A 21,100-nucleotide genomic window follows, 5' to 3' on the forward strand; every position below is an offset into this window, starting at 1 on the left:
TCGCCTTACTGTCAATACTTCACCAAACGAAATCCGAATTACACAAATCACCTTGGCAATAAAAATTTTGAAACTGAAATAGAATTAGTCTTTTATGACTATAGAAACATGTCTTCAATTAAAATGCAAATTAAAATACTTTTATTATGAAAAATTGGCACTTAGATTTTGTAAGTAGAAATATAAAAATGCAAGAAAATTCTGATATCTGATACTCGTTTTTTGGTTTCTGCAGTGGGTGGGTAGCTCCCACTACCAAGTGTGAGCCCTATTTGTATGGCTGTGTATGTTCCATAGTCGGTTTGCCTGTTACTAGGCGGAAAACTCCTCCAGCGGATTGGTGGGGGGGGAACCATGCGATCTTTCGCCCGAGACGACTAACCGAGGAGTGAAGGGTTGCTGTAAGTCTCTAAAGATGGACTTGCAGTCCATCTTACTTTGGGGTTTCGAAGAGAATAACCAGAATACTAAAACAGTATAATATCTATTGCAGGAAATTACCTGTAAAGAAATTGCAGGCTATATTTCCACCAATTAAATTGATGATTGGGATGATTTATAAGATGGGATGATGGGATTATAAAATGGAATTATTTGTAAAATTGGTTGTTCTGAATGTAAAAGCGAGCTGTATCAGCAAGGCAAAGTGAAACATTAAGCATCGTTTTGGAAACCACGTGGATGCTGTTCAGAAAGGCGATTTTAGCTATTGAGGAACATGTTTGGCAGGAAGGATACTATGTAAACCGACTCTCGTGGCTATCATGGGGTACGAAAAAGGTCAACAATATCATTGCTGGTTAGAAGCGATGAACATCTCGTGCGAAAAATGCGTTATGTAACAGGTTCTCATTCACCCTATCTTTGAGTTACTCGTACTGCGGTGTGATACGACCCGATGGAAAACAATAACAAATGAAAAGGGAGGGAAGAAAGTTCGTTGTCAGATTCATCGGTGACAAGAACGGCGGTCGTCTTCACATGGTTGCCGATCTCACACGGTTATTCCACTTGTTTGCTGGATATTTAAATTTCAGCCAGATGTTAATTAAATATGGGTGTTTTTATGTTTTACAGTTTAATGTTTTACAGTTTAATAATTGTTATTGTATATAGCCTTATCTTATTGTATTTCGTGCAGTTTTATTTATTACGCAGTATAAATAGTGATTTATCATATTAAAGGATATTTTAGTTACAATTTGTTTGGTGTATGAAGGGATCAACATGTATCATGGCCCTGACTCAGAAGGTTTCCCAACACACACCAGTTTACAGAGTATATGTTAGCGCCGTATCTCCAAGACCATGAAACTTTACATACGTATAGGGCCACCATCTTTCAAAAACAAAAAAGGTGGTACCAAAAAAAAACAAAAAAAAAAGAAGAAGAAAAGTTAGTACAATTTTATTTTATAATAATATTACACTTCTAATCTCTCTTGGCACAAGCACATTACAAATATTGCTTTCTCTGCATCTAAAAAACTTGGTTTTCTCTTTCGCTCTCGGCGTTACTTTTCTTCCAAACAGCTGCTCACTCTGTATAAATCGCAAAACCGCCCTGCCATGGAATATTGTTCCCACATCTGGGGTGGTGCCCCCAAAACCTCTCTCAGGCTTTTTGATTCCATTCAGAAGAGGGCAGTTAGGTTAATTAATGATTCATCTCTAACAGAGTCTCTCCACTCGCTGTCTCATAGACGCACTGTTTCTGCTGCATGCCTCTTCTACAGATACTTCCATGGGCACTGTTCTTCTGAATTGGCTTCTATAATTCCTGCTCTCTCTTTCAAAACAGTCCGAACACGTGCCGCCACTAGCCAATATCCATTTACTGTCCAACTTCAAACCCACAGAACCAACTTTTCATCTGCCTCATTTATTCATTCAACTGCCGTTTTCTGGAACAACCTTCCTTCATACGTATTTCCTGAAAATTACAATCTACAGAAGTTCAAGTCCAATGTCAACAAATATCTTCTTTCGTCTTCTTAACCTCAAACCCAAGCACGGTACTAAGTACTATAGGTTCTAATACCTCTCGTGTTTGGGGTTCACATAAAAAAAAAAAAAAAAAAAGAAAATTTAGTACAATTTTATTTTATAATAATATTACACAAATATTATAGCAGACTAAACATTTAGAATTTAAATGAATATATATATATTTTTTTGTCTTCGCAGCTTATATTAATTTCGGTTGCATTCTAACAACATATACAAATTCAAAACCATTTTTTTTTATTGAGATGGATTCTAATCTGTAGTTCCACTCTTACGGAATCTACACTTAATCTAATTTGTTCATCAGTCTACATATTTTTCGTAATTAAATGTACCATTTACGCACTGGCGTTGCTAATAGGGGCTGATATGAAGCCCCACAGTTTTTTTTTTTTTTTTAGATTGTGATCAAGGGAGGATGGGCACAAAGGTTAGGCGCCTCTTCCCCCTCCACTCCACTTGTCCTTATCTTGCGAATTCGCGGCAGTTGGAATTTATATTAAGATCATATTAATGATATTCCAATATTTTCTTCACTTCTGAAAACTTAATAATTGAACCTGAAACATTTAAAAAAAGTATACAGAGAAAAATGTTTGGCATCCTATATGATGTCACTGATATGTGTGTCCCTTCCCTTCCCAAACCCGAATCCGCCCTTGGTTGTGATAGTCTACCTTAAAAAAAAAAAAAAAAAATCATATTTTATTAACAACCAATTAAAGCTGATTAAATTCTGTCTATTGCCGTTTAAATAATTTTGAGAATAAATCGGAATATGGGAAAAAAGTTTAAAACTGGGTCCATCCCAGTAAAGCGTGATGGGTGGCAACCCAACATATATGCTAAAGAATAAAAAATAATTAAAAATAAAATAACCCGCTTAAAAATAACCACCAGGCGCATAGCATATTGTATGCACATGGAAGCTATTTTTAAGCGCATTAATTAACGAGCTATTAAAATTTCAAATTAGAATTGGTACTCTTTGTAAAGACACCGTTATCTATTAACAATAATTCTCAAAAAATAAAATTAAAATAATAATAATAATAATAAAAGTCTTTAAATTTCTTTACGTGATTAACTTTTATGGCCATTGGTCAAATGTATGAACTCGGTATCTGTATTTCCCATTGTCTAGGGAGTTTTTTAGACGCTTAGACGTCTAGGGGGAGAGACATTTTAGACGCGATTTCATGCATTCCCTTAATTTATACTGAATTTGAGATATTATTAAACGGAAGATAGCACCATAAAGGTAAATGAAAGAAATATTAGAGAAATCGTCGAGCATTTTAGGTCGTATTATTGCAACCTACGTGAAGCGAAGTGCATTAGCTAGTTATAAAATGTTGGAAAAATGTAGTTCAATTATTGGTAACCTACGCATTCGTGCCAGATATGATGCTCGAGATTATTTCGTTTATTTATCCAAATAGAGCAACTTTAAGAGTGTGGCAACAAAGAGAGTGAGAGAGACAGGCGTGTCTGCCTTTTAAGTTTATTATTAAAGTGAAGACCGTCTTATGTGCAATTTAAAAACTTATCTTTTATGCACTAATTTTTATAAAATAACAGTATGCAGTTTTATACACAGACTTCTAGTTTTAAAAATTAACAGCGTGATTTAGCAAGCACTTTTGAATGGCGCTGTCCCCTGCTGTACCATCCAGATATGTTATGAAGTAATTTAATTGGAAACATGAAGAAAATTAGCATTAGAAAGGATCAGAAACATGAAGAAAGTAGTTAAAAGAAAAAGTTCGTGATAGGCTTGAGTAGATTTTATATCTTTGGTTTTAGTATTTAAAAAAAAAAAAAAAAAACTGCATACTTACCAAAATATGCAAGCATATTTTAAAAAACGTAAACTTGTTTAGAAAATAAATTTTATGTTAAACATATTTAACACATATAAAGTAATTTAATTTTTTAATTAAAAAATATTTTTTTTAATTTTTAGAAAATATGTTTTGTTTTTTGTTTTTGTTTGTTTGTTTTTGAAAATATATTTTTAGAAAATATGTTTTAAAACATATTAAAACATATTTAAAAAAACCAATTTTTTAAAATTAGTTTATATAAACTAATTTTTAAAAAATTGGTTTTTTAAAAATATGTTTTGCATGTTGTTTCTAAAAATACTAAAACTAAAGAATGTACTAAAACCAATTCATGCAAATCTATTATGTACTATTTCTAAGATTCGAAGCCAGATTTCTCTCTTTCTGACTTGTGAACCATGCCGGGGTAATAAAGGATGGTTTCTGATACAACTTACAATGAATACTGTTAACAGTTATTGCCTTTCGAATCATCAGACTGATCGAGAGCTTGTCTGTTTTATCAGTCATTAATTTCAAGAGCTTAAAATAGAACAGAATATCGTTACTATTCAGTCATTCCCAACAGAAACATACCTAGTGCTTAACTTCATCGCTACGAATTTTCACATAAAGACGTTGAACACCTATGATATTAGGACAATGTTTCTGTTCTAATGTGGGTCGAATTCGTGATCAATTTTTTTAAAGGATGAGCCAAACTCGTTCCTGACAAGTTGGTCTCTTTCTTGAATGGCTTGCACGCAATTTATGGCCACTTGATTTTGTTTTGTAACAAAAACTTTAGAATTATAATACTTGCTGGAGGCAAAAAATTTTCAACACTCTAATTTAACTTTTCATCTCGTCTCTGAACATGTACAAGATTTCGAAATGCGAGTCAAGCTATGCCTTACTAAGATTTGATCGAAATATTGCGTAGAGCCGAAAGGTTAATCCTAGTAATAACATATATGTGAACGGAACCAAATAATTTCCTGGCAATTGGGTCGATTATGATGGATGATTACATTTAGCTACACCGGGAAGACAGAACGTGTGTGGTAATGATGATTACAGCTTATAGAGCGTTGTATTGTTCATCTACTAGCCCTAACTATAATAACGAACTTTCGTTGCACTTAGCAGAATCATCGACCTAAATGTGTGCAAAGACAGATGTGATATTTAATATATAAGTGGATCTCATTTATAACGACCCTAGTTTAGAATTATATTCTATATTTAGCAATGAAACTGAGTGCACTTGTTCACTACGTTTCAGCATTATTTAATACTGTTTTAGTTATTTTTTCCCCTTCGGATTTACAATTCATTTGCTTAACTTAAAAAATATAACGAATTATTGACTTTCTTTCCTTCAAGAAATTTTTTATGATAAGATTTTTTTTAACCTAGTAGAGCTGCATAATTTTGATTCTGCTTTATAAAGAAGAGGCTTTTACTTCCTTATTCCCATCTATAAACAGCTATTGGCAGCTAACTTGCCAAGGAATGTTGCCAATTCCTTGTCAATGATATGTACACACATCATAGTATTAAATTAATAGTGTTAATATTTGGATGAAATACAAGTATGAATATATCAGCTTGTTCAAGAGAAAGAGGCTTTGTAAAGCGTCTTACTATGTTTGACCTAGATTTTTTTGGTTCTTTTAATGCTGTCAGAAATTTGATTAAGGAAACCAGCATGTAAAATTGCATCAGTATAAATTACATAAGGTATATAGGGGAAAATACAGTTTATAGCTTCGCGAAGGAAATAAGCCCCCCCCCCCCAATTCTAACATTTAATTTGGAACACACTCACTTGCCAAGCACTTTTAGTGGTCTTTTATCTATGGCAAAAAAAAAAAGAAAAAGGAAAAAAAAGGTAAATTCTTTTGGTTCTATAGTCTGTATACAAATTAGTGATGAAATTTTATAATAACAATAATAAAATACAGTAGTCTTTATTGTACAAGTACTACTACTAATAATAATAATACAATATACTCTTTGTTATAATAATAATTTAATACATTACAAAATGTTAAGATTCCATGCTGCTTTCACAGACAAGTTATCAAATTATTATGCAAATTACATAAAGAACCAATATTAAAACAGCTTTCATAAACTTAACAAAACGAGCACTTCTGCGTTAGAATAAATCTATATTTTATTTCTTAAGAAATGTATAAAACATACGTTTCATTTTTTGAACTTTTACCATTTCTTCAGTGCTTGTTGCTGCTTACTGCAAACATAGCTATGAAATTTAGCAGTATGGCTCATTGCAATCATAGGAATGAAATTTTATGAAGGAAGTGTAGTCAGTCAATTGATGAGTGGTTAATAAGATGTAACTTTAGTAAAGGAAGCGTTTATTATTTAATTGTAATAAAAGAAGATTCACATCTAATTGTAAGAAGTAACTCTTTTTTTTCCTGCTATGCCTCTCTAATAATATTTTATTTATACTCCGGTATGACTACCGGATCTGCGGTATTTGTAGTTAATCATTTCAACAATGAATACAATCGCTAACTTATTTAGCAGTCACATGCGCTTGAACCATAGTCCACTCAAACACGTTTGCTTCTCTACTTTCGCCTTTGACTACTTGTCTACATCGTGAGTGGTACTTTTATAAATTCATGTTGTAAATCTACTGCGATAAGCCTCATCCAATATTCAAGTTAGTGCAAACGCATCATATTAGTACGCAGCAAACTCTGAATTAGCAAAAACGGCATCGTTTTAGTTAAATCTCATATTGTGAATACCTTCACAACGAGTTGCCATGATATTGCACTACTTCGAATAAGAAACGCTTCACCAGAGAAGACTATTGTTTCTTATTCTCAGAGGATACCACCACCCAGACGGAACCGTTTCAAGGCTATTTTGTATATGTGTGGAATAATAACTATACCATCCACTTGTCCCTATTAGACTTAGAAATGCAAAAAAGTAGGAGTGGAAGAGGAAAAGAAACGGTGGAGAAGAATCAAAGGGACAGTAACTCCTTCAACTCACACCACTCATCGAATAGACAACGCTTCCTCAGTAGATAAAGAAGACTGTTGTTACTTATTCTTGGAAACTCCGGGCAGCATCAGGCTCTCCCTGGTGACCGTTTCGGGGCTATTTGGCCCTTCTTCGGTGGTTGGGTACCCTGGTGATGTAATAATGACAAAACAGTTGTGAAGTATAACTCCACAATATGAGAGATATCTGATGGTGTATAAAGTGAAGTTAGACTGAAACACTTTAAGGGGTTAAGCCTCAGGCTGCGAGAGAATTAGACAACGTACAAGTTGGTGCAAACGCATCATATTGTCATCATTATACCATCTATTTGACTTCTGTGGTCAAAATAGGATACCATATATTTCTCAGCCGATACCATCACTCAGACGGCACCGAACGGTGCCGTCTGAGTGATGGTATCCACTGAGAATAAGTAACAATAGTCTTCTTTGGTGAAGCGTTGTCTAATTCTCTCGCAGCCTGAGGCTTAAGCCCTTAAAGTGTTTCAGCCTCATTCAATAATATTAAAGAAAATCGACACTGTTTGTTCTCTCTCTCTCTCTCTCTCTCTGAGGGACTCTAATCACAAAATACTTTTTACTATAAGCATTGTTTACGTTCACCATATACTTTCTGTTTTGAAATAACTTGCAAATAACTCGAGTAATTTCCCCATAAAGCTATAATTTTTGTTGCAGTAAACGTAAGTGAATTAAATCATAGCTTTTGTAAAATGCATTAATAACACACGAATAAAGCTGTTATTTTTAAAGGAAGGTTAAAAATATCAGGTCTTCAGATAATGGCTCTGTGCTTATCCCGTTTTTGGAAAAGATATAAATTTTTATTTAATAAAGGTATATTTTTCAAGGTTATCACTCAACCTGGAAATAAAATAATTCTCAATAACCTTATTTACTGCTTGCTGAAATAAGCTTATAAGTAGTTAAATCTATAAAGCAACCATTCTTGTCTTTGTACATAAGTTTAACTTCGAATGTGTAAAAAGATTAGACTGGTTTACAATTTCCTCGTCTGTTCATAATATTATTTCCAGTATCACTACGTCGGGGGAAAGAGGGAAGGAGTGCCCATATAAGGGCGATACAGGATATAAATCCACTCCTGATATATTATGTGGTACTGTACGTTGCTATCTGCACTCCTAACCTCTATAACTAAATTCTTGAATGTGTTAATTGTCGAATAAAATTTGTATGATGTATACTTGTCTCACATTAGTATATACAATTATGCTAACTACTCTAACTATAAATTATCATTTACTCACGGTATTGATATCTAATGAGTACTGTAGTTATAGTAGTAGTAGTAGCAGTAAATAATGCAAGAAAGCAAGTTTATATAACATCAGCCAAAAAATAAAATAAAAAACAGTTCACCCATCCGTAATCTCCAAGAATTTGTGTAGTTCTCCCTTGAATTTATTCAACCCATCCACTTCCACAACAGATGGAAGCCTGTTTCAACAATCAACCACCCCACTGGCTGAAGGAAAACTTCCGCACATCTATCCTGCAACCATCATTCTTCAACTTGAATTTATGCCCCCTCATGTGTAGTCTCAGTAAGCGGAAGAATACCATTACCATTCACCTTACTCGATTCAGTCAAGGCTTTAAACACCTCATTGAGATCTCCCCCGCAAGTGCCTGGTCTCGAGACGCTGTAATTTGCAGAACTGAAGCCGTTATACCCTTTTGTTCCCTTCACCAATCTGGTTGCCCTTCTCTGCACCCGTTCCAGCAGATCTACACCCTTTCTGAAGTGGGGCCTCCATACCTGTATACAAATAATACTCAAGATGCGGCCTACCCATGGCCTTATACAAAGGGATAATCACCTCCTTATCCCTGCTAGCAAAATTTGTGTATATCATTGACAAAACCCCATGAGCTGTTCTGGCAGCATGTCTGCACTGATCAGAGCATTTCATGTCTGACTGCACAACTACCCCCAGGACTTTTCATTCTCCACTACCTTCCACACCTTGAGTGTAGTACTACACAGTTGATAAGTTACTCTGGCGTTACCTACCCATGTGTAGTAGCTTGCATTCGTCAATGTTAAACTTCAACTGCCATTTCTGAGCCTATCGACCCAATTTTCTTATATCTTGTTGTATGTCTGAGCGGGTAGCATAGTGGTATCGTCACGGTCCTCCCCACACCGGGTGGAAAAGGCCCGGGTTCGAATCCCTTCGTTGACGCGAGGAACTTTAATGGGCTTTTATCACTCCGTGGTTGAGTTAGTTGGTCTCAAGCGTAGATAGCAAAGCCCCCTCCCCCAAAACCCGAAAAAACTGTGGTTTTTCGTCTAGCAAAGCAAGTAAATCAACCAGAGAACACATGCAATTTACAGACACAATACACATGGGTGGTTGATAGTTACTTTCCAGGTGACCCTAATTGGTTAGACAATAGTTCATTTTTTTTTTTTAGTTCCTCTTGCAGTTAACCACCCTGTCGTTAACCACCCTGCCAACCTTTGTACCATATGAAGACTTAGACATTAAGCCTAATATACTTTAATCAGTACCGTTCATAGATATTGAAAACAACAATGGACCGAGCACTGAACCCTGGGAAACTCCGCTAATAACATTAGTCCATGAAGAGCAGTGCTCATTGCTAACCACTCTCTGTCTTCTTCCACTTAATCATCCTTTTATCCATAGCAGTAACTATTCCTTAATGCCACATTGCTCCAGTTTGTACAGTAGTATTTTATGTGCAACAGTTTCAAGCCTTCCTGAAATCCAAATATAGGATATCAAAATTATTTTTTTTATCCAGTTCCTTGGTCACATCATAGTACCCTATCAGATTGTTAGACAAGACCGCCCTTTGACAAATCGATGCTGTGATTGCAGTATAATTGTATGCCTGTCCAAATGTATCCTGCACTGCTTCTTTAAACAGTGATTTAATTATTTTCCTTAGAACAGACGTTAAGTTAATAGGTCTGTAATTACTCATGTTGCCTTTGATCCCCCTTTATGAATTGGGGATATATTCGCACTTCTGCAGTCCATAAGGACCTCACCTGAATCCAAGGATGCTCTCATAATTATGACCAAGGGTTTGCTTATCTCCTTTGCTGCCTCCCTTAATATAAGTGGAGAGAGAATCCATCCGCCCGAGGTGCCTTTTTTATGTCTATCCTCAACAATTTCTGCTCCACTTTCCTTTCAGTTATCACAGCCATTTAGCTCCTCGTTAGAGTTTGATAAACTTCTGGCATCCCCTTCCCTAAAGAATTCCTCATGTGTGAATGTAGATGCAAAATATTTATTCAATTTGTCCGCAACCTGAGCAGAATCATTAACAGTTAACCCATAGACATCAAGTGGCCCAATGTGATTCAGCCCCTTCATTCATTAATTCACCATTCTTCACCATTTATTAATATTAATATTAACATAGAAGTTTTTGCAAGAGAAGAAGAAAATCTTTATTGTACAGTAAAGATACAGATACAATAATGTGCCCGCCACAGCCAGGAGGCCAGGGGCTTGACAATGATATAGGGTAATATAAAAATATGTACAGTATAAGAATTTGCAGTATAAAAGATTACATAACAATTAAAAACGTAGCATTAGCCATTCAATAGATACGAGTATGTATAGTTGTGAGGCAGACAGTACACCAAGGTATGTGCATAATATTTAAGCACATATTTAAGCATATTCACACGAGTCAGAATTTTTCACAGTGCCAAATTGATGTTCGGTATCGTCTTTTCTTGTGAGACAGTTCGTCGATTTGCCTGCGACGTGCCGTTATGCGCCTCATAGGAGATAGTAGATGGAGTTTTCAGTATGAGTCGACATCAGGGGCCAAACAAAAGGGGAACAAGTTCGGCCAACGAGCGCCTGTAATTGCGATCAGAAGCGAATTTCTGCAGGTCAACTCCGATCATTAGCAGGGCTTGTACTGTAGGAAGTACTTGTCCAGGTAGGAATCTGTCACTGATCTTCAGCCTGTTCCGTTGTAGCTGAAGAAGAGGGGTGGCTCGTAAGGAAGGAAGTGGAACATGCCACTGGCATATATCCCAGAAGTCAGGGGAGTTGATTTTTCCAACCAGCATTTTGACTGTGGTCGCAGTTCTCCTCATGCTGATTATTTGAGGCAGCCGCGGGATTTGGAGTTGGTCGGCCATGCTGGTGGTCCTCTGCTGAGGGGGGAGTCGATGTTTGTGGGTTGCCCACTTCAACATCCAGTATTCACTGGCGAAGATGGGCTTCATGAGAGAAGGTACTGCGGATGCCCATATTTCAGAGGCATACAGAAAGGTAGGATACACAATGGTTTCCAGATATCTGATTGTGGTTCTTGCGTCTGTGTTATGAAGAAGATGTTGACGGGCAATCCAGCGCATTCGGTTGATCTTGCGTAGAACACATTCGATGTGACAGTTGAACCTAAGGTTTGGGTCGAAGGTTACACCGAGATCTTTGTGTTTAGTAACACTTGGAATAACTGCACCCTGCAGTGAGGGTTGTATGGATGTGGGACACTTCTTCAGAGAAAAAACCATAATAACGGATTTTTGGGGGTTCAGTTTGAGACCGAAATGGATGAGGTGGTTAGAGAAAGCTGTGATCTTATTACAGATTTCCGATGTGATCACTCCCCTGTCGGCTGATGGTGGTATTTCCGTTAGGAACTTTATATCGTCGGCGTAGGTAATGACATCATCTCTGTTACACACAAATGGAATAAGGAGGGCGGTAAAAAGTAACCCCGATAAAACGCCACCTTGCGGCACACCAGCATTGATGGATCGGGTATAGCAGAGCTTATGATGAGTGAGGTACACTGTTCTATTCCGGAGGAGCGAGTGCAGAAAAGCGAAAACGTCACCTTTGATCCGAAAGAAATTGGTTAGGAGATTCAGAAGGGCTGAGATGTTGAGGCTATCAAAAGCAGCTTCAATATCGGCATAAACAACCGCCATTTCTGATTTGGCCTCAAATGCATTTAAAATTTCCGTTTGGACTGCCAGAAGGTTGGAGACAGTTGATCTATTAGGGAGAACATAATGGAGTTGTTTTGATGATTGTGGAAGAAGATGGCGTGTTATATGCGGAAGAAGGACTTTTTCCAGTAGCTTTAGGAGCGTGGATGAAGTGGAAATCGGTCTATAGTGCTTCGGCTGGCTTGGTAGTTGAACTTTAGGTAGTGGGGCAAGACTGTATTTGCTCCAGGATGCAGGAAACACTCTATGAGAGAGGATGGAGTTGAACAAGTAGAGCAGAGGATCAAGGATATATGGACTGAGGCACTTTACGATGAAATGCGGGACTTTATCGATGCCAGCGGTGCATGACGGACGCAGCGAGTTGATGGCTTGACGAAGCTGCTGTCGATCGATTTGAATGGAAAACAGCTCATCATGTGGACTAGAAATGGGGTCTGGTTTGTAATCATATGGTTGTGTAAGGTTTCTCATAATCTGCCTTTAACTTGCCTAACCTCCTTTATGACTTGATTACAGACTTAAGGGTTTCGACTTCCGATTCATGATTTATACGATTAATAAAAAAAAACGCGTTTTTAAACCTTTTGTTATAATTTATTATTATTGCCGAATTTTCTATATTTGGTAATTCTTGACTGCTGGCAATTCCGAACTTTATACAGTAGTGCCGACGTACTTAAATCAATGATAACCTGTGGCATTATACTGTGCTGCCATCTGATGGCATAGTAATGTGAATTATAACGAATAATATTTATTATTCGTTAATTCACTTCATATTCATTTCATATTATTTATAAACCTTCCAGAGATTTACAGACTTTCTGGAAAAGGCTTTAAAATTTTAGTGGAATGGAATGAAGCAGTGCTTCCTCTTCTAATATATATATATATATATATATATATATGTATATATATATATATGGTAGTTTCTTTAACCCTTTTTTGGTGATATTTCACGTCTTTTGGAACTGGTACCTTCAAGGGCGGTACCGCTAAATTATTTATAATTGGCATTATTTAAATTTATATCGTTTTTTATTAATTGGGTTTAATGACTTAATTGACTAAATTATACAGGGGATTATCGACTACCTTTTTGTCCTATTAACTCTACTTTCCCTTCCCTGTTTGTTTATTTTATATTATTTTGCGTTTCATTTCGCTCTGCATTATTGCCGTACTACTGGCTGATGATTATATTTAAATATCATATTTATTTTAATTATCAGATATAATTAGGCATCATGTGGAGGATGTGCATTTGCTACCTCTAATGATAGCTACATAGCCATATTTATTTATTTTTATTACTTTTACCTAACTTTTACCTCACATAATATATATATATATATATATATATATATATATATCAATTCATTAACTATAGGCTGTATCGGAAAGTGCTACCTTCTCTTTTCGATTAATGTTGATTTAAAATGGCATTGCATTCTTCATATCTTAACTATTTAAGTTATATTTTATTAGTATTTAAAAATTTCCAATTATATAACGTTTATATCTATAAACTTTCTATAAAATCTTGCTTGAGATAGCTTTTGCATCTATTTCTCTGCATTTTAAGTTTAAAAAAATGAAGTCTCAGCTACTAGCTGTTCTGAGGAGAGCATTGTTCAAATTTTATCTCATTTATGCTATTATTTTATATTTTCAGACCTGGTTAATTGATGAATGATTTTTGCCAGTAAATGCAAGCAATAACAGCGTTCAACTTTAAAATAACACTGAACAATAATGAAAAATTTTTTCAATACAAATATGGTGGGCACTGTGTTTTTTAATGATAATTTGTAATGTGCAGCTCGTTTTTTAATACCATCCTGCTTTCGTAAAATATTTCTTCGATATGTTAGTTTCTACGTACAGTACTTAGATTTTGGTCTGTCTGTTCATTTTAATTATACTGCAGATTAAGGAGTTTTTGGGTCCAAATTTTCTAGATCTTGCTGCAATGGTCAGTTTCCAGTAGTTTAAGAACTCTCCTACCCGAACCTGCTCCCTACATGTCATACTGATATATAAAGATGCTGATATGTATGTAAGCCATTCAGACAGATCAATTAGTCGGAGTTATAAGTGTGTGACTTAATGTTGTTGCTTATTAGTAAACTTGCGCTGTCTAATAGTTTTTGGCGTTGGTTGCAATTGAACGTGCTTCTGAATTGTCACATTGGTACGTTAATTACATTTGGTATGTGTACGGTGATTACATAATGAAATCTCAAAGGCGGTCTGTAACGTTCATTTGAAAGCATATCAGCTTTATTTTGGTCGTAAATTTGGTGATCGAGACATGAAGTGGGCTCCTTCATATGTGCTGTACTAATTCGGGTGGAAAATGCCCGGGTTCGATGACGCGAGGAACTTTAGTGGGCTTTTTTCATTCCGTGGCTGAGTTAGTCGGTCTCAGGCGTAGACAACAAGGTTTTTCCCTCAGAAAGTGGGGTTTTTTTCGTCCAGCAAACAGGCAAATCGACCAGAAAACACACGCAATTTACAGACAAAATAAATATGGGTAGATATAATCATTTACAGGGGACCCTAATATCTTTTTTTTTTTTTTTGTGCTGTACTAATTGTGCTTCGTGTCTCAGGCTGTTTGGAAAATAAACACTGCCATACCTTGAAAAGTATCACTGCCATTCCCTGTTCCTATAGTGCTGAGAGAAAAAGAGACAACTGCTATATTTACATAACTCAAATTGAAGAACGGAAAGGGAAAGGGAAAGACAGAAAAAAAAATGTGTCCAAATATACCCCCAGCCATTAGAATAGTTAATGAGAGTAGCGAACTACCTGTTCCTATTCATCCAGAAACTTAGTAATTAGAGAAGAGAAACAGATAACCCAGTGGATATAGTCCATACCCGCTCTGAATCAAAATACAAATTCCAAGTCCCAAACAAGCCCCATCTTATAACTCAAAATGATTTGAGTGATCTTGTGGGGCACTGCCAGAGGTTTTGGGATCTAGGCTGAAGGAATGGATTTACTGCAAAAAGATATACCTATATCTATATACCTATATTTGTGAACAACATAAAAGAGCTTTCATCATAATTTGGTATGGAAGATAATCTTTTCTTCTGTAATGATGCTGATGGACTGCTTGATGCCCTTGACAAAGAACATAAACCAGAAAATTGTAAGCTTTTCATCGACTCTTCGAAATTAAGTATGAAAGCTACTACTCCACAATGGAAACATAAGTCTATCTATACTAATCGGTCATGTTATGCAAACACAAGTCCATCTATACTAATCGGTCATGTTATGCAAACACAAGTCCATCTATACTAATCGGTCATGTTATGCAAACACAAGTAGTATATCTGCGGAGATTTAAGAGTTATCAGGATCCTTTTAAATCTATAACCTGGCTACAATTTTTTTTTGTGCGAGCGGGATATCTCTATTATGTCCCTCTGTCCGAAAAAGCTCAAAGACTAAACAAGCTTTTGACCTGATATTTTTTGCAATAGATTTTAGTTAGCAGCAAAATTAAAATTGAGAGAGAGAGAGAGAGAGAAGCATTATTTTAAATGGATTTCTCTGCAGATTTAAAAAAAAAAAAAACTTAAGCTGATTGATACATGACTATGTATTAGCATAATACATGACGTATTATGCTAATACATAAACTAATATTTTTATACGAATTTAAAAACTTTTATTTATTATATTTTAACATTGCATGACATTTTTCGTTCTTATAATCATGATATCAATTTTACAAAGTGTATACAACCACAGTACTTGCGTATTCTTACTATCTCTGTACTATCTATCCCTTGTACTTGTGTCAATATCTCTGCAGAAGATATTGATGAACAGTAGAGCATCAGGATATCATCATTCTTTTCTTTCTTGGTGATTCCTTTCTACTTCTCTCTCTTTCTCTCTCTGTCGCTCTCTTAGGGTAAGTCGAGAATTTTTTTTTTTTTTTTTTTTGGCTGGTGCAGAATAAGCCTTAGGCTTCCTTGCACCACATGGCTAATAATAATAATAAACGACTGAGGTAGATAGTGGCGCCATCTGGTGTCACTCACCAGGAATAAACTCACTGGACATAAGTCAAACCTAAACAAGTCCACCTCCATAGATGGATGATGACGCAGAGAAATGTTAATCATTCTGCATCGAGTGTGGCGCAGAATAAAGTCATTTTCGTTCAGACCTTAGGCAGAGGGGTCGGCTCGAAAAGTTGGAGACAGTCTCCCGAGCAAAACAGTGCAGCAAGCGGCACTGTCCCCCGCAATCAACCAACCAAATTATGATATTAGGGTCCCCTGTAAATGATTACATCTACCCATATTTATTTTGTCTGTAAATTGCGTGTGTTCTATGGTCGATTTGCCTGTTTTGCTGGGCGAAAAAAAACCCAGTTTGTGTGGGAAAAAAACCTCTATCTACGCCTGAGACCGACTAACTCAGCCACGGAGTGAAAAAAGCCCACTAAAGTTCTTTGCGTCATCGACGGGATTCGAACCTGGGTCTTTCCACTAGGTGTGGGGAGGACGGTGACGAAACCACTGTGCTACCGCGCAGACCCGTAACCACAAGAGAAGGGCAAGACCATCCAGCCCCACCAACTGGAAGTGCTTCCTACGCAACTGCGCTTGTGACTACCCAGGAAGGAAGAAGACGCCAACGCATGAAGTGGAGCATCGAAATGAATACGTATGATGCGAGCATACTATGAAATAACCAGACTAGAGACCGATATGACAATTTACAGGTCGCGAATACATACCAAGTATAACAGATATTTATTTAAAGTATACCCAGTAAAATAAAATAAAATAAAATATTTCCAGAAGCTTTCGGAACTCGTGTCCCTTTCTCAACTGACAGAATTTTTAAATACATTACAAGCAAACTGTGGCACGTTACTCATTCGTCATTGTTGTAGCACGGACGTGTGCTGCCTTGCGCCAGTGATCATCCATCAATAAAACGGTTGTCTCCAGGATTGGATGTATACGCATGCCTTTCTGGCGATTTAATGCCTTAGGGTTGTTCATTATGTTTAGTGACTCTAGCCATAGGCGGTGGCGAAAGTGTCGCGCGTGGTCCACTATCTCAAAGTCGCGCTTGGGGTCAAGATCGTGGTTGGTAGCCCAAAAATGTTCTGCAAGCGCGGACTGGTCAGTTTCGGCAAGCCGGATTGCTCTGTCGTGTTCCGTGAGGCGATCCTGGAGACGTCTCGATGTCTCACCTACGTAGCAACTGTTACAGGCCCTACAGGTGATACGGTACACTACATTGCTGCGTAAGACAGGTGTGACAGGGGTCTTCACACTGGAGACAAGTGAACGTAGGTTCCTACCTGGTAATTGTACACATTTTATGTTGTAACTTCTCAGGATCTTCGAGATACGTCCTGACACTCCTGGATAGTACGGAATGTAGGCGGATGATATGCCGACTTGCTTCGGAGGTCTTGGGTTGGAAGTAAGCTCTTGTGCCTGTAACAAGCATCTGTTTAGTACATGGGATGGATAACCGCATCTGGTTAAGTCCGCCTTCACACGGGAGATCTCGTTACGTCTAATTGTGTCGGTGCTGGAATGGCTCCAGGCCCTGGAGAACAGGGTGCGGGCAGTGCTATTGAGATGGCTTGGAGCGTGGCCGGACCCGTAGTTGGTGAATTGACCGCACCACATGGGTTTGCGGTATACTGAGGTCTCTAGATGTGGGCCTACGCGATGCACTAGCACGTCCAGAAACGGGAGCGAACCGTCCACCTCTGATTCTACGGTAAACTTGATGAAATTGGATAGAGAGTTGAGGTATTCTAGTAGTACCGTTTCAGAACCACGTGGTATTATGGTAAAAATATCGTCGACATATCTACACCACGTTGTAATAGGTGTAGGTGGGTTCTGGTGTATCTGCTTCTCCAGATCTTCCATGGCGATGTTAGCTACTACGGAACTGACAGGGGCACCCATAGCAGTGCCATGTACTTGTTTGTAGAGTGAGTCTTCAAAGGTGAAGATGCTGCTAGAGAGGCATAGGTTGAGGGCGGTACAGATGTCATCAGTGGATAGTGACGTCCTGGATTGGAGGCTTAAGTCGCTCTCAAGGAGCCTTCTGGCGCAGTGCACGGCCTGTTGGACGGGAATCGAGGTGAATAAAGAAACCACGTCAAATGATGCCATGACAGAGTTATCAGGGATTGAAATGTCCTTAATGGTGTTAATGAATTCACTGCTGTTTTTAACGGTGTGAGATGTATTACCTATAAGAGGCGAGAGGAGGCTCGCGATGTGTTTGGACAGTTCATACGTTGGGGCACTGCAGCAAGACACTATAGGTCTGAGAGGAATACCCGGTTTATGGATCTTTGGTAATCCGTAGAATTGTGGTAGTTGACAGCCAGTACCACGCAGAAGATGGTGAGTCGCGGTCGGGATCTTCTTATCTTTAAGCCATGCGTGGACAAGTTTATTAACATTTGCTTCCAGACGTTTCAAGACTTTAACGGGAGGATCAGGTAGAGGTTCATATACGTTAGGATCGAGTAATAGGGCCAAGGCTTTCTCTCGGTAGGCTGATCGGTCCAGCACAACAGTCCGGCGTCCTTTATCCGCAGGAAGTACAACGATGGAGTTGTCTTTTCTTATAGATGACAGGGCGGCACGTTGGCGGTGGTTGAGGTTTGAGCACGTTTTTCGAGTGTTGCGGAGGACTGCGGCAGTCTTGAATCGGATCTCGTTGGCAGTTTCTTCGGGAAGGTTGGTAATACTGGCTTCTATGCCCATAGCGAGCTGTGTGATGGGAGGTTTCGATGGTATAACGGCGAATTTCATACCGTTTGATAAAACACTCAGCTGCTCGTTGGACAGTTGTTTGTTACTTAGATTCAAGACGAAAGAAGTCGTGTCGTCTGAACGAGTGTTCGTCTTTAAGGAGTTAGTTTCTATGCTCAAGTTTATGAACTTGCGCTGTTGGCGTAAACGGTAGGTATCCGAGGTCTGACTAGCCCGATGGCAGATGGTATGTATAAGGTTTGTAAATACAATAGGCGAGACCTTACCTTGTATATGTTGTAACAGTCTGGACTTGTTGTAGTCAGCGTTCCTGATTTCATGGTGGAGATGGGATATCCATAAATTTAACGTGCGCAGGCTGAAGTTAAAGCAGGCACGATCCATATGAGAGTTGTGGAACGGGGCTTTGTATCGGAACCCTTTAGGTATAATTCGATTGCTTTTGCATCTGTGGGCGAAGCGTAAATGTTGCCTGTAGCGAGCTATTGAGAGGAAGCATTTTTGCAACTGTGCACAATCGTTGTAGGTATTATGGCCATAAAGTGATCGAATAGTGACAAATGGGCCTGGAGTACTGGGGTCCATAGTTTAACAGATATTTATTTAAAGTATACCCAGTAAAATAAAATAAAATAAAATATTTCCAGAAGCTTTCGGAACTCGTGTCCCTTTCTCAACTGACAGAATTTTTAAATACATTACAAGCAAACTGTGGCACGTTACTCATTCGTCATTGTTGTAGCACGGACGTGTGCTGCCTTGCGCCAGTGATCATCCATCAATAAAACGGTTGTCTCCAGGATTGGATGTATACGCATGCCTTTCTGGCGATTTAATGCCTTAGGGTTGTTCATTATGTTTAGTGACTCTAGCCATAGGCGGTGGCGAAAGTGTCGCGCGTGGTCCACTATCTCAAAGTCGCGCTTGGGGTCAAGATCGTGGTTGGTAGCCCAAAAATGTTCTGCAAGCGCGGACTGGTCAGTTTCGGCAAGCCGGATTGCTCTGTCGTGTTCCGTGAGGCGATCCTGGAGACGTCTCGATGTCTCACCTACGTAGCAACTGTTACAGGCCCTACAGGTGATACGGTACACTACATTGCTGCGTAAGACAGGTGTGACAGGGGTCTTCACACTGGAGACAAGTGAACGTAGGTTCCTACCTGGTAATTGTACACATTTTATGTTGTAACTTCTCAGGATCTTCGAGATACGTCCTGACACTCCTGGATAGTACGGAATGTAGGCGGATGATATGCCGACTTGCTTCGGAGGTCTTGGGTTGGAAGTAAGCTCTTGTGCCTGTAACAAGCATCTGTTTAGTACATGGGATGGATAACCGCATCTGGTTAAGTCCGCCTTCACACGGGAGATCTCGTTACGTCTAATTGTGTCGGTGCTGGAATGGCTTGTTACAGGCACAAGAGCTTACTTCCAACCCAAGACCTCCGAAGCAAGTCGGCATATCATCCGCCTACATTCCGTACTATCCAGGAGTGTCAGGACGTATCTCGAAGATCCTGAGAAGTTACAACATAAAATGTGTACAATTACCAGGTAGGAACCTACGTTCACTTGTCTCCAGTGTGAAGACCCCTGTCACACCTGTCTTACGCAGCAATGTAGTGTACCGTATCACCTGTAGGGCCTGTAACAGTTGCTACGTAGGTGAGACATCGAGACGTCTCCAGGATCGCCTCACGGAACACGACAGAGCAATCCGGCTTGCCGAAACTGACCAGTCCGCGCTTGCAGAACATTTTTGGGCTACCAACCACGATCTTGACCCCAAGCGCGACTTTGAGATAGTGGACCACGCGCGACACTTTCGCCACCGCCTATGGCTAGAGTCACTAAACATAATGAACAACCCTAAGGCATTAAATCGCCAGAAAGGCATGCGTATACATCCAATCCTGGAGACAACCGTTTTATTGATGGATGATCACTGGCGCAAGGCAGCACACGTCCGTGCTACAACAATGACGAATGAGTAACGTGCCACAGTTTGCTTGTAATGTATTTAAAAATTCTGTCAGTTGAGAAAGGGACACGAGTTCCGAAAGCTTCTGGAAATATTTTATTTTATTTTATTTTACTGGGTATACTTTAAATAAATATCTGTTAAACTATGGACCCCAGTACTCCAGGCCCATTTGTCACTATTCGATCACTTTATGGCCATAATACCTACAACGATTGTGCACAGTTGCAAAAATGCTTCCTCTCAATAGCTCGCTACAGGCAACATTTACGCTTCGCCCACAGATGCAAAAGCAATCGAATTATACCTAAAGGGTTCCGATACAAAGCCCCGTTCCACAACTCTCATATGGATCGTGCCTGCTTTAACTTCAGCCTGCGCACGTTAAATTTATGGATATCCCATCTCCACCATGAAATCAGGAACGCTGACTACAACAAGTCCAGA

Source organism: Mastigoproctus giganteus, chromosome 14, assembly GCF_048544385.1.
Source record: "Mastigoproctus giganteus isolate SK-2022 chromosome 14, ASM4854438v1, whole genome shotgun sequence".
In the NCBI taxonomy this organism is placed as follows: domain Eukaryota; kingdom Metazoa; phylum Arthropoda; class Arachnida; order Uropygi; family Thelyphonidae; genus Mastigoproctus; species Mastigoproctus giganteus.